General features: G+C 48.4%; 1 pseudogene; it reads right to left on the reverse strand.

Moving 5' to 3' along the window:
• Window positions 1-7,034: 7,034 nt before the first annotated feature.
• On the reverse strand, window positions 7,035-7,131 carry LOC146835384 (U6 spliceosomal RNA; annotated as a pseudogene).
• Between the last annotated feature and the right edge of the window lie 6,080 nt (window positions 7,132-13,211).

Raw genomic sequence — 13,211 nt, forward strand, 5'->3', positions numbered from 1 at the left:
TATTTAGGAATCGGTATTTCATATTTACCTACATCGGTCCCTCAGTGTCTTGTCCAGTGAATAAATAGAATTTAGGATGCCACATTGGTTTTTAATACACTGTCAACACAGGCCCACTCTAAATTAGAAGTGCCTCCCTGTCACCAGGAGTAGGCCCACACTCCATCAAACCAGGTTTTTGGAGAGCAGGGGTGCTCCTATCAAGAAGCATGAAACCTGGTGGCGCATGAGGACAACCCGTTACATTTTTGTGCATGTCCAGCACTGCTATTGAGTAGTGCTGAGAGGGATGTAGTAATGTAATGGAAAATTCTCGGGTAGCTTAACTTGTGTGCCTATAGTAGGTCGGAGGCCGGCTCACCCTTGAGACCCCATAGCCTCTAGTTCCCTACCCTGGGCATCCCTAGGGGTGTGTGTTTACAAGTTGTGAGAGTCCACATCATGTCATCATATCCCTGAGTGCCCGGGAGTCTTTGCATGTATTGTCTTCTAGATGGATCACCCAGGAGCATGAGGGTGTGTTCCGCCAGGTGTGGTTCCATTAGATGCAGTCAGATGAAAGGGCAGATCTAGATCCAGGAGGTCTAGGGCCCAGGACCCCGGCACAGGAGCTGGTGGGCATTATTTCTATACACAAGTGTAATGCTTCACAGGAGGTCGAAGTCTGAAGGGGTTCAATGAAGCATGAGTACTCAGTTTTATGAATTATTAGCCAGCCCTCCCCTACTCTGCCTATCCTGTTGGGTCTAAGGATTGCGAAGCCTGGGGGATCGCGTGCACCAGGTCAAGACCAAACATCTCATTGGCCCAGCTTTCAGTTACAAAGACCCAATCAGAATTGTGCGTCCCGATAAGATCTGCAAACTCTGTTTTGTTCTTGATCAGAGACCTGGCATTGATCAGGTGCCCCATAGTACTGGTCTTCATCCCCGGGGGTGGCAGCCGGGATTTATGGGAGGGGCAGGGACTGATCTCGGAATGAGTGTAGAGAGAGTGAGCTTATACCCACATGAGGGGCAGCTACCATTATTATTGCTGTGGTAAAGTTCGTGGAATGCCAGAAAAGATAGTCATTTCAATAAATTGCCATAGTCTTGCAAGTTTAGGAGCTGCTCGGTAGAATAGGTCAAGTCATGGGCTTAACCCTGGACAAAACTGCCTTGGGTTCTGGCGCAAGGCGCATTCAAGGCGCAGATGGTCTCGCCAGAGGCGTGCCTGTTGCGCACGTCCGATCGCACGTCTGGTTTTATGTGCGTCTTACCCGCTGACTTACCGGGGAAAGGGCAGCCCATGGAAGTGAGTCCATTACTCGTTTTCGTCTGTGCAATCGGCAAATTGAAAAGCCCTGGCAGACCAGGGAAGGGGCGTAATATCACTAGCAAATGTGGGCAGAGTTCAGTTAAAGGTGAGTGACTCTGGTATTTACAAACAGTAAATGCGGCACAAATATAAGTAATTGCAGGGTAAAGATACTCTTGCAATTAAAACAGTAAATGTGGTGCAAATGAAAGTAACTGCAGGGTAGAGATAAAAGAACAGCGGCTCCAACGGGCGCCACCTACCGTCAGGCTAAGCGCTAACTCTAGGTTCCTATTACTACTGTATTCGCTTTTCTTTTTGCAATTGTATCTTCCTTTACTTTCCTAGAACTCATCATTGGCCATTGTTACTCTACCTGAATGATGCTTCTTCTAAAGTGTTTTTCTGCCCTTGCAGTTTGGTCAGTGCTAAAACAATATAATAAATAAATATAATAGATAGGCTGCCTTCCGAAGCTGCAGACTTCCATCAATCCTGAGTTGTCCCAATTACACAAAGTAAATGTCTTAATTACTTACCAGTAATTGCATTACTCTGCGTCCTATTCCCCCCGCTTGCAGCCCTTATATGTAGGGCCTCCTGCCTTCCCAGACACCAATCCCATGAGATCTAAAATAAATAACAGTCCCTCTCCTCACCACACCTCCTGTTTGTCATAAGTTCCAACCAACAGTCATGTCAGTTGTCTCCTAGGGAGGGTGGGAGGGCCATGGCTGCAAGAAAGGGAATAGGACTCAGTGTAATGCAATTACCAATAAGTAATTAAGACATTACCTCCTCCTCCATTCCCTCGCTTGCAGCTTTCAGCTTTTACATGTGAGATGTACCAAGCAAAAGAATTCAGACAACTGACAGCGCCTGCGGAAGACACATACTAATCGAGAGACACCTCATACGGACACGTCTACCACAGCATAGAAGAGAGAACCCGATGACCAAACCCCTCAGTGACACACTGAACTTCAGCCAGACGAGAAAGCACAGCAAATGTGGAGGAGTCAGCCCACGGTGCTGCCCAGCAAACTTCCCCAAAGAAAGCATCCAGTCAAGGCCATACCCCGGGTAGACTGATCCTAAACTGAAAAAGGAGGAACCAGACCCTGAAACTGATGTTGGCCAAAGAAATCACCATCCAGCCCAAGTAGCAGATCCTGGTGGAACCAAACATCACACACAATGACTCCACCCTGTGAAAGGGCGAAACCCACTGGAAACAGACCAAAACAGCCCACCAGACATCGAGGCAGTGCAACCACTCTTCCTTCACCAACCTTGGAGAAAGGAAATATATTCAGTCAAAATCACTTCTTGCTGTAAATGAAAAGAAGACATAACAGTCGGGGAAACCCAGGCACAGTCACCAACACCACTCAGTCAGGAAACACCCTGCAAAATGGAAACATAGAGGAAAAAGCCCCCAAATACCCTAACCTTTTGGCAGACGCAACCATGTAAGGAACAGTAAATCAACAGCCTCCAATGATACAAAAAGAGCAGACATCAAGGACTCCAAAACCACCGCCAAGTCCCAAGAAGGTACGGACTTCACCGGCCTAGGACAGGAATATGACAAACCCATCAAAAGCCCTGGCATCAAACCATCCACATCCAATAAAGTCCTCCATGGATACCTAAATGCTTCAATTGCCACCCACTGTACTCCCAATGGGGCCACAGTCAGACCCCATGAAGAGCCATCCTATAAGAATACCATCAACAACAGTAAACTCACAATAGCAGGATCAAGACCCCTGACCCCACACCACTCATAAAAAGACAGCCAATGCTGATTATCTGAGCAACAAATAGATCACTGTCTGGACGCACGTAAAGTAGCCAACCAAGTGTCCGAAACAACTGGTCCGAACACACCTCTCCTCTCAACCTCCAGGCCATCAAATGGAGCCTTTGGACTCCCCACCCACAAAATGGGAACTCCAGAGAGGACGGGACCACTGGGAGAACCGCTCGGGGGCCCTCAACTTATTTAATAACAGGGGAAACCAATCGGTCTGTGGCCACTTGGGAGCCACCAGAAGAACCTCGGCTCCCATCTTCTACACTCTCACCAACAAGGGTCCAAGGAGTGGAAGCGGAGGAAAGGCATACAAGAGACCCACTGACAGGACAGGGCTTTGAATTCCCAAGTCTGGACCACCCTGGCCATGGCACAGAACCACCGAACATTGGCATCGCTCTTGGAGGCAAAAAGATCAATAAAGGGCATCCCCCCCACCGACAATCCAGCAAACATTCACAGATTCAGAAAAAAGTCCCCATGACAGGTGAAAATCCCTGCTTAGCACAACCGCCGTCACATTGACCGTCCCCTGAATGTGAATGGCTCCCAGAGACACCAGGGCCAATGAAAACAACTAGCGAGCCATTTTGATCAGACGCTTGGACCGAATCCCTCCCACCCCCGTTTGTTCACAAAAGCATTGATAGTGACAATCTGTTCTCACCAGCGCCACCTTTCCCTGCAACTGGGAACTGAACAGAAGAAGAACCTGACTCCGGGTCTCGAGTTTTTGAGGTCTGACCTGCCATGAAATAAGTCCAACATTGCGTCTGCAGATCACTACCCCATGCGTCGGACATGCCAAACTGGCATCCGTGGTAGGACATATCAGATCGGGTGGATTCAACTGAACTCCCTGCACCAGGCGTGCGTTATCCAATCCTCATGCCAGATTCCTCCCAACCCGCTGAGTCAGAGGAATTGACAACCTCAAAAGATAGGCTGCTGGGTCCCAATGGCCAAGAATCCAACCAACCAACTTGTGAATCTGAAAGTGCGTCCACAGAACAAGGAAGCTCACAGATGCCTTGTCTCCTGAACCCCACACCAAGTAGCCACGCACAAGCAGATGTGTGCCAACAGACTTGTGAAGTGACCCCGCAGCTAGGTCACTCACCCATCCGGCAAACACACTCGAACCACCGGAGACTGAAAGTGTGCGCCAATGAAGACCTGGTCGAAGGAAGGATGTAGGAAGACCTTTCCCATTTGCAGAGGAAACCATGAGAACTTAGGGGCATATTTACAAACGGGCGATAAAAAATTATCGCCGCTTTTGCGTCCGTTTTCGGCCGAAAAGCGGTGATATTTTTATCGCCTAATTAGCAAGGCCACGCTAACGCGTGAAACCTTGCATTAGCGCTCAGATTCTTAACGCCCAGCTCTGCATCTCTAATGAGATGCAAAGTGGGCGTTCCTGACCTGACATAACAGGAGAAATGTCGCTAAGTGACATTTCTCCTATCATCAAGCCCCACCCTATGAAGCATAGCGGCAAGAAAAGTAGCGATAACCCCTGTTATCGCTACTTTCCTCACGCCTGCTTCAGGACTGACTTAGCCATGATATCCTATGGAGGGTGGATATCATGGCTAAGTTTGTGAGGCCCTTTCATCAAGCTAACGCCACATTGCATGAGATTATCGCTGGGTTTCCAGCGATAATCTCACGTTAGGCAGTTAGCGTAAGGATTTTTATCGCTGAGGAGATAAGCGTTGCTAATAGCACACTATCTCAGCGATAAAAATCCAAGTTACCCGGCGATAATTATCGTCACGCTAAGAGCGCTGAGCGATAATTATCGCCGGGTGTTGCTGATATGCCCCCATGTGCTGCCTGCACACTCACCACAAGGGTCAGCAACACCTCCTTTGAGGAAGCTTGCACCAACAAATTACCCCGAGGCGGGTGCACAAAGATGCCCACCTAATGCAGAAACACTACAAATGGAGTCAGTACTTAGGGAAACACCCCTGGGGAAGATTTGAGCCTGAAGGGAAGAACACAGAAACGAAATAGGCACCCCCGACGGCAAACCGCAGAAACATTTGATGCAAGCGCTCGATGGGAACATGAAAATAAGCCCCCTCCCGGGCAATGGAAGGCAACCAATCCCCTGGCCAAATCAACGGAATGTATACCTGCAGTGTCACCAACTGAAAGTGAATCGTCCAGAACTAGGCATTAACCCACATGAATCCAGCACTGGCCTGTAAGCATCCGACACCTTCTGGACCAGAAACAGAAAGGAATAAGCGCCCAAACATCACTCTCCTGCAGGAGCGGAAAAGAATGCATCATCGGAAGCAGCACTGTACCCCCTGGAGCAAGCCGGACGTTTCGGATCCCAGGCAGCAAGATGAAACCCTCTGAGCCCCATGCATGAAGGAGGATTCACAAACTCCACTGCAGAGTCATCTTAGACCACGTTGAGGTCCCAATGACCTGTGACATCAAGACACCAGACCACCACAAAATGACACAGGCTCCCTCCATCCGGGATCACCCCGTAATCTGCAGGACTGCCTCTTGAACATGATCTTCATGTGGCCAGAGTACCCCATTCAACTTCCTGCCAGGAGAAGAACAGCAAATCTACCCCAGAGCTCTCTCTAATGAGACCGACCTTCATATGGCAGAGCCCGTAAAGGCAGAAGATATCATTGAGTCCAGACGTTCCCCCGTAAAAGCTGCATAGAAGGTGGCCTGCAGAGCCACAAGCTCTGTCATATTATGAGGAAGAACCTCCTCCCCTATCAACATGGAAACATAGACAGCTTCTGTTAAAATTGTGGAGCTGAGACCAAATCCACTCCTTCCACTCCGCCATCCCAGAGCGCACCATGGAAAGGTATTGCTCCGGCAAAAGGCGTTGAGAATTGTGGAAGTAAAGCCTCCTCACAAAATGGAGGGAACCCCAGATCCAGATGTACTCCAGACAGGCAGCCCCCTTTTCCTCACACTGGGGATATTTGCCAGAAGAAGTAGAGGGTTGGTCCGAAACTGAAGAGCAGGCATCCCGGGCCACGTCACGCCAGTGCCCGCCTTCCCCTCATTGGAAGTCGCCAAAGCCCTGTGCACCACCGCTACAATCATGTCCTGGACCTCCGACTGTGACAGCAAGGGAGGCAAAGGGACTGAAGTAGCCCTGCTAGTGAAAGGAACTTAGCAAGAATCTGAACCTCCTCCTCCTCGGAAGACAGAATAATGGGCAATCATTTCACTGAACGTTTTCCAGACATCATTCCGACACGCAAAGGAGTGAGGAATAACCTCATGCCTCTCCAGAAAGTACGCACAAATAGTCAACAGTACACCAAGTGACAAACCTAGAACTATAAATACACCAAGAAAACAAATGCACATATAGGAGTTGCCTTGATACTTGTTAGAGTTCCTAAGTCAGAGATACAAAAACAATTGTCTGAAAATATACTACATATCTTACAATTGAATAAAAATACCTTGTGATTGCTGTTCGTTATCGGAATTAACCAGACAAATCGCTCCACCAACTAAGAATGGCCATGCACCACCACCCACCGAATCGAGAAAGAGCTATCAACAATCTGTCAATCCTTTCCGATAACAAACGAGACTCCTCCATGCTAACCAGTTACGCGACCCCCAGCATATTGAAATATTAGACACTTAAAAATAGTGAAAGATGAATGATTGAATGTTAGGGTTGTTACGTCATACAACAATCACAAGGTATTTTTAATCAATTGTAAGATATATAGATTGAATTGTATGTATTTAAGATCATAATTTTTATTCGATTTTGATATAATTAAAGTTTTGAATTCCATGATCTGGGTTTTGGTATTTAAGCTCTGATGCCCCCATACATTGTGGTTGTCTAAGCATTTTTTCAGATAATACACCAAGAAAAGCCTGTAAAACAGTGTGCCTCTTTATGGAATGCTTCACAAAAATGTGTGTCATCCTTGCTCAGGGGCCATGCTAATCTTTACAAAGCATACATTGAAAATACATTTAAAAAATGTCCCATCTGACTGCCAAGCCTGTACTCCTAGTGAATGAGGATTCCACACCTCATCTGCCTGAAGCAGTGCCCCAGCCTCATTTGGACTACCTGACTATGTCTTGGTCCTCCCACGATTCCTAAAGACTCCGCAGCCCCGCAACAGAGAACACCCGGGCAGCACAGCTTCTTTCCGTCTCACAAGTGCGGCCTGTATCAGTACCCCCACCGAGCACAAGAGTCCGGCATGAAATCATTGGAAACCTTCCTTCAATTCAACAAATCCAATGAAATTCCAACTCCAATCTGTGACGCTCAGGGAGGCCCTACCATCGCTGACGAGGACTAGTAAGACATGAAAAAAACAGGCAGTGTGGTGAGAGGAGGGTCTTTTATTCGTTTTAGATCTTGTGGGATTGGTGTCTGTGGGGGCGGGAGGCCTCACGCGTAAGAGCTGCAAGCCAGGGAATGGACGAGGAGGTAATAGTCCTTGCTTAGGACATCGTCTCTTCCTACCCAGCATGTGTTGGACCTGTCCCTTCTGCAGGTTCATCTCAGATTTTGCATTCCTTTGCTGGCTTTTAGGGTGCTGTGCATGTTTTTGCTGGTAAATAATTTACTTATAAGTCTCTATTATATAGTACCACGTATACTCATGGCCTGCAAATTAAATGCTACTAGTGGGCTGCTGCACTCACTTTGCCACCCACTAAGAAAGCCTTTTAAAACGTGTCTCAGGCCTACCACCACAGTTCAGTTCTAAACTGTCATATTCAGCTGAATAAATAAACCTTTTACCACACTTATACCTGGTATTTAACGCAGGACATGTGTGTTTAAGTTTTACATGTCCTGGCAGTGAAAAGTTCCAATAGTTGTTTTTTACTCTTGTAAGGCCTATTTATCTCATAGACTAACACTGGGTTACCTTATTACATTAACTAAATGCTACCTTCAGATTGGGAGCAGATAGAGAGATGCTGTTCACACTCAAATGAAAGGTAAAGTAATTTCCACTTTTATGCTGAAGTCAGATTTTAAGTTACAATTTTGAAAATGGCACTTTTAGAAAGTAGGTATTTTCTTGTCCAAATCAACTATGCCTTTCTGCCAGTGTCCTGGGTCACATGACTGTGAATGGTTCTGTTGTTGAGGTTTGTGTAATGCTCCCAGACAGTGAGGCAAAGGAAAACTAGGTTGGCAGGGAGGAGATCTTCCTGACAGGACGACTGGTGAGGTGCACCCCCTGCCTGTTTGCTTTTCAAAGGGCCCTGCCTGCAGCACACACAAAGAAACCTGACACCAGGACAGCCCTTGCCTTTTGTCACCCTAGACAGTTTGGGGCTAAATCTACGGGAAGGAAAAGAACTGACCAGTCTTAGGGATAGATCAAGGAATTCCACTACACGAAGGCTGGTACCATGTTTAAAAGTTGGACCTTTAGAACAGCTAATCAGAACATTCCAGGACCTGTGAAAGATTCAGAAGAAGGACTGACTTGCTTCCAGAAGAACTGCCCTGCTTCCAGAGGGACTGCTCTGCTAGATTGGAAGGAAGATTGGACCAATCAATCAATCAATCAAAACATTTGTAAAGCACGCTACTCACCCGTGAGGGTCTCAAGGCGCTGGGGGGGGGGGTGGAGAAGCAGCTACTGATCAAACAGCCAGGTCTTGAGAATTTTCCTGAAGGTCAGCAGGTCCTGAGTTTGTCGCAAGTGGGTGGGGAGGGTTTTCCATGTCTTGGCGGCGAGGTGGGAGAATGATCTGCCACCCGTAGTCGTTCGGCGGATGCGTGGGACGGTGACGAGGGTGAGGTCCGCGGAGTGAAGCAGGCGGTTCATGGTGTAGAAGGTGAGACGACATTGAGGTATGCTGGTCCGGCATTGTGGCGTGCTTTGTGAGCGTGGGTGAGGAGCTTGAAGGTGATCCTCTTGTTGACGGGGAGCCAGTGCAGGTCTCTCAGGTGGGCGTTGATGTGGCTGTGGCGAGGGATTCCGAGGATGAGGCATGCAGAGGCATTTTGTATGCGTTTAAGTCTTTTCTGGAGTTTGGCCGTGGTTCCCGCGTAGAGGGCGTTGCATTAATCCAGCCTGCTGCTGACGAGGGCTTGGGTGACTGTCCTTCTGGTTTTGGTGGGGATCCCTCTGTAGATCTTGCGGAGCATGCGGAGGGTGTTAAAGCAGGAGGAGGAGACCGCGTTGACTTGCTGGGTCATAGAGAGCGTTGAGTCCAGGATGAATCCCAGGTTGCGAGCGTGGTTGATGGGTGTCGTGGCAGTTCCCAGCGTGGTCGGCCACCAGGAGTCATCCCATGCAGAGGGTGTGGAGTCGAGGTTGAGGACCTCCATCTTGTCAGAGTTCAGTTTCAGGCGGCTGGTCTTCATCCACTCTGCGACGGCCTTCATTCCCTCGTGGAGGTTGGATTTGGCGGTGGCCGGGTCCTTGGTGAGGGAGAGGATCAGCTGGGTGTACAAGATGATGGTGAGGAGGTGCGCTCGGACGATGTTGGCGAGAGGTGCCATGCAGATGTTGAAAAGGGTCGGGCTGAGGGATGATCCTTGGGGTACGCCGCAGGTGATCGTGGTGGCTTCGGATCAGAACGGGGGAGGCGGACTCTCTGGGTTCTGCCGGTGAGGAAGGAGGTGATCCAGTTCAGGGTTTTGTCGCGGATCCCAGCGTCGTGGAGGCGTGTGCGCAGGGTGTGGTGGCAGACAGTGTCAAAGGCGGCTGAGAGGTCCAGGAGGATAAGGGCCGCAGTCTCGCCGTTGTCCAGCAGGGCCCTTATGTCGTCGGTGGCGGCGATGAGGGCGGTTTTGGTGCTGTGATTGCCTCAGAAGCCGGATTGGGAGAGTCCAGGATGTTGTTTTCCTCAAGGAAGTGGGTCAGTTGTCTGTTGGCGGTCTTCTCAATGACTTTCGCCGGGAACGGGAGCAGGGAGATGGGTCGAAAGTTCTTGAGGTCCTTTGGGTTCGCCTTTGGTTTCTTGAGTAGGGAGTTGATCTCGGCGTGTTTCCAGCTCTCCGGAAAGGTAGCGGTCTCAAAGGAGCTGTTGATGATCTTCCGGAGTTGGGGTGCGATGATGGAGCTTACTTTGTTGAAGATGTGGTGGGGGCAGGGGTCTGAAAGTGACCCAGAGTGGATGGTGTTCATGATTTTGATGGTGTCTGCGTTGTTGACGTTGTTCCAGGAGAGCAGGAGGTCGGTGTGTTTGGTGGACTTTGAGTCGGGTGTCGGCGTCTGTCGTCAGTGTCTGGTTGTCAAAGCTGTCGTGGATGTCTGCGATCTTGCGGTGGAAGAAGGTGGCCAGGGACCTGCTTACCATGATCCAAAGTTACTCAGAGTGACTCCAAGGCTCAGTTGACTGACCTTTTGTATGAACCCCAGGGATGCAACAAGCTTCCAGAGGCCTCCCTGCAACTGCCCAGCTGACCAGGACCTACTGGGCCTGCCTGGACCTGACTGAGCCCTGCTTCTGGCATCTGTTGGAGTGAGTCCTGATCACCATGAGGTGCCCCCAGAGCAGCAACTTTGTCTGGCATCTGTGAGAGCTCCCCCTGAAGGAAAAGGTGAAAATCCTGAAGTTTGTGCTCTTTGCAACAGCGGATGAGCCTCCTCATGTCAAAACTCTGTTGTCCGCGATGACCGCCAACATAAATCCCAATGGAACCTCCTGTTTACATCGTTAATGGTCGCCCAGGATGACCAGCAGTGCGAGACCTGCACTTTGCGCTGAGTGACCATTTGCAACAATCCACCAATGTGCAGCTCCAGCGACAACCAGCTCTTCGCAGTAAAGCAAGAACCATCTGCAATGTTTGACCTGTGCTTCGCACCGAAAGCCTCGTCCTCGCGGCCTTCTCCAATGCGAACAGAACATTTCATGCCAGACTTGAGAAGGTAACTCTAAAGAGGGACTAACCTGGTCCCTGTATCCGACCCACACTCCATCGCTGTTGGCCTGAACTCATGACACCCCCGGTCTAGCATGACCAGCTAAAAATGAGTGGTGCTTTCTGCTTCTTGGTGCTATTTTCAATGCAAATCTTCAAATTCAATATCTCTGGTTTCACTGATTGGATTCTTGTTATTCTAGTATCATTGTATTTATTCAAATGTACTCTTTTTTAGGTCTTGCCTGACCCAGTGCATGCGCTGGTCTGGCGAGACTTTTTGTGAGGGCTCAAAAAAGTGCTACCATGGCCAGCCTAGAGCTACAGTGCATGTGCGCTGGCACGCGCGCCGCGCTTGATCGCGATCCCTTTTGCGGCCACACGGCCGCTTTGATGTTTGATCGCGATCGCAATCACTTTCGCGGCCGCGATGATGTTCTCCGTGAGCCAATGCTTTTTTTTTCTCTGTTTATTACTTCTATGTAGTAATGGTGGCACCCGTGCTTTAGCTTAAACATCTTTGGCTAAAGTTGGGCGCTGAGATTGCTTCAAAAGTAAAGAAATAGACAATTCTTTACTTTTGAAGCAATCTCGGCACCCGACTTTAGCTTAAGATGTTGAAGCTAAAGCACGGGTGCCGCCATTACTACAGACCAGTAATAAACAGAAACAAGCATTGGCATAGCCAATAGGTCTCGTTTTTGGGACCTTATAAGTATTTAGTTATGCAACTGTTGCATGACTAAACACTTATAAGGTCCCAAAAAGCGAGACCTATTGGCTATGCCAATGCTTGTTTCTAAATTCATTTGGGATTTTTCTTGTGTTGTATTTTCACTTTATTATTATTTGTGTGCTGCATGAATATTTTACTCATTGCCACTATGTTAAGTCCGACTGCTTGGTGCCAAGACTGCAGACTTTTGTGGTTCCCCCTAACAAGGATTGTGGCTGTTGCCTGAGTGGGCTTCCACCATCCTCAGTCAATAACCCAATTTCTTACAGTTTGTAAGAATCCACAATATGGCAGTGTGGACACACATCACACCAGTAATATAAGAGCTTCACTGGGTCAAGGTGTCCAGAACTGTCCTGAGGCTCGTCCACTGCAAGCCCAAAGCATATTCCAAAGTGAGGTACCAAAGATACTCTCAGAACAACACCCTTCACTCTAGAATAGCGCCTCGGCTGATCTTCCATTTCAAGAAAAAATCTATAGGCATGGGCTTAGCTTCAGGGGCTTACACCCCCTAAAAAATGAATCCTGTAGTAAATAGTTGGGAACTAGTGCTTTCAGTCAGGTACTGTGAAGCGTCTATTGGATTTCATCTGGGATTTTAACATGCCCACACTGACAAAAACACACACACACACTCTCTCTTTTCTCTGTTTTAAAGGCCTTCAAAAATGTTGGTTAGTTTGCAAGATATTGTGTTTAAAGTACCCTTAAGGATTCACACTCCTTTCCACTGCCTCTTAAGCCCCCTCATGCCCTCCTTCTCATATAATGTGTTTTAACAAGATATCCCAGTGAGATTGTTGGGTAATCTGAAGCTCACGCCCTCCACCCCCAATCTTACTGACCAAGTTACACCCCTGCACATAGGTGGAACGTACTTCTACGTACAAGCCACAACTTGATGGAACCCCCTCCTGGCAATGATAAGAAATATCCAAGATCAGGAAAGACACAAAAAACAGGCTCTTCCCAACGGTGGTGAAGCATCATGATGCTCCATAAATAAACTGGAGTGACTACACAAGAAACTGGAGATATAAAATGGCTCTCGTCTCTACTTACAAAGACCGGGAACCTCTTCCACCTCAACAAAGGCAGGCACGACACATGGCCAATATCTCTCACTATCCTCAGGGCCACTGGAATTCTGCAGTTATGCGGCTGCTGAGTTTTTTGCATAATTATAGACTTGCCACATTTGCCACATAATCCATCATCTGCTGCATAATCTGCAGGTTTTAGCAGAAATAAAAATTGCTTCTAGCTCAGACAACTAAGAAATTACTAAAAACTCAGCAGCATTTGTTGGAGCGCAGTGGAAGGCTCTTTTAAAAACATGGATGTTGGAAAGGCGTTCGCCGGAAGGGGGTTCGATACACGTCTTGCCCACCCCTTTGACCCACCTCTCCCAAGTAAGCCGAACCAGGCGCGCACACCCTGAACTGCACTGTGAACAGAGGGACACCACACGT

This window comes from Triturus cristatus, chromosome 4_2 (assembly GCF_964204655.1).
Source record: "Triturus cristatus chromosome 4_2, aTriCri1.1, whole genome shotgun sequence".
Classification (NCBI taxonomy): Eukaryota; Metazoa; Chordata; class Amphibia; order Caudata; family Salamandridae; genus Triturus; species Triturus cristatus.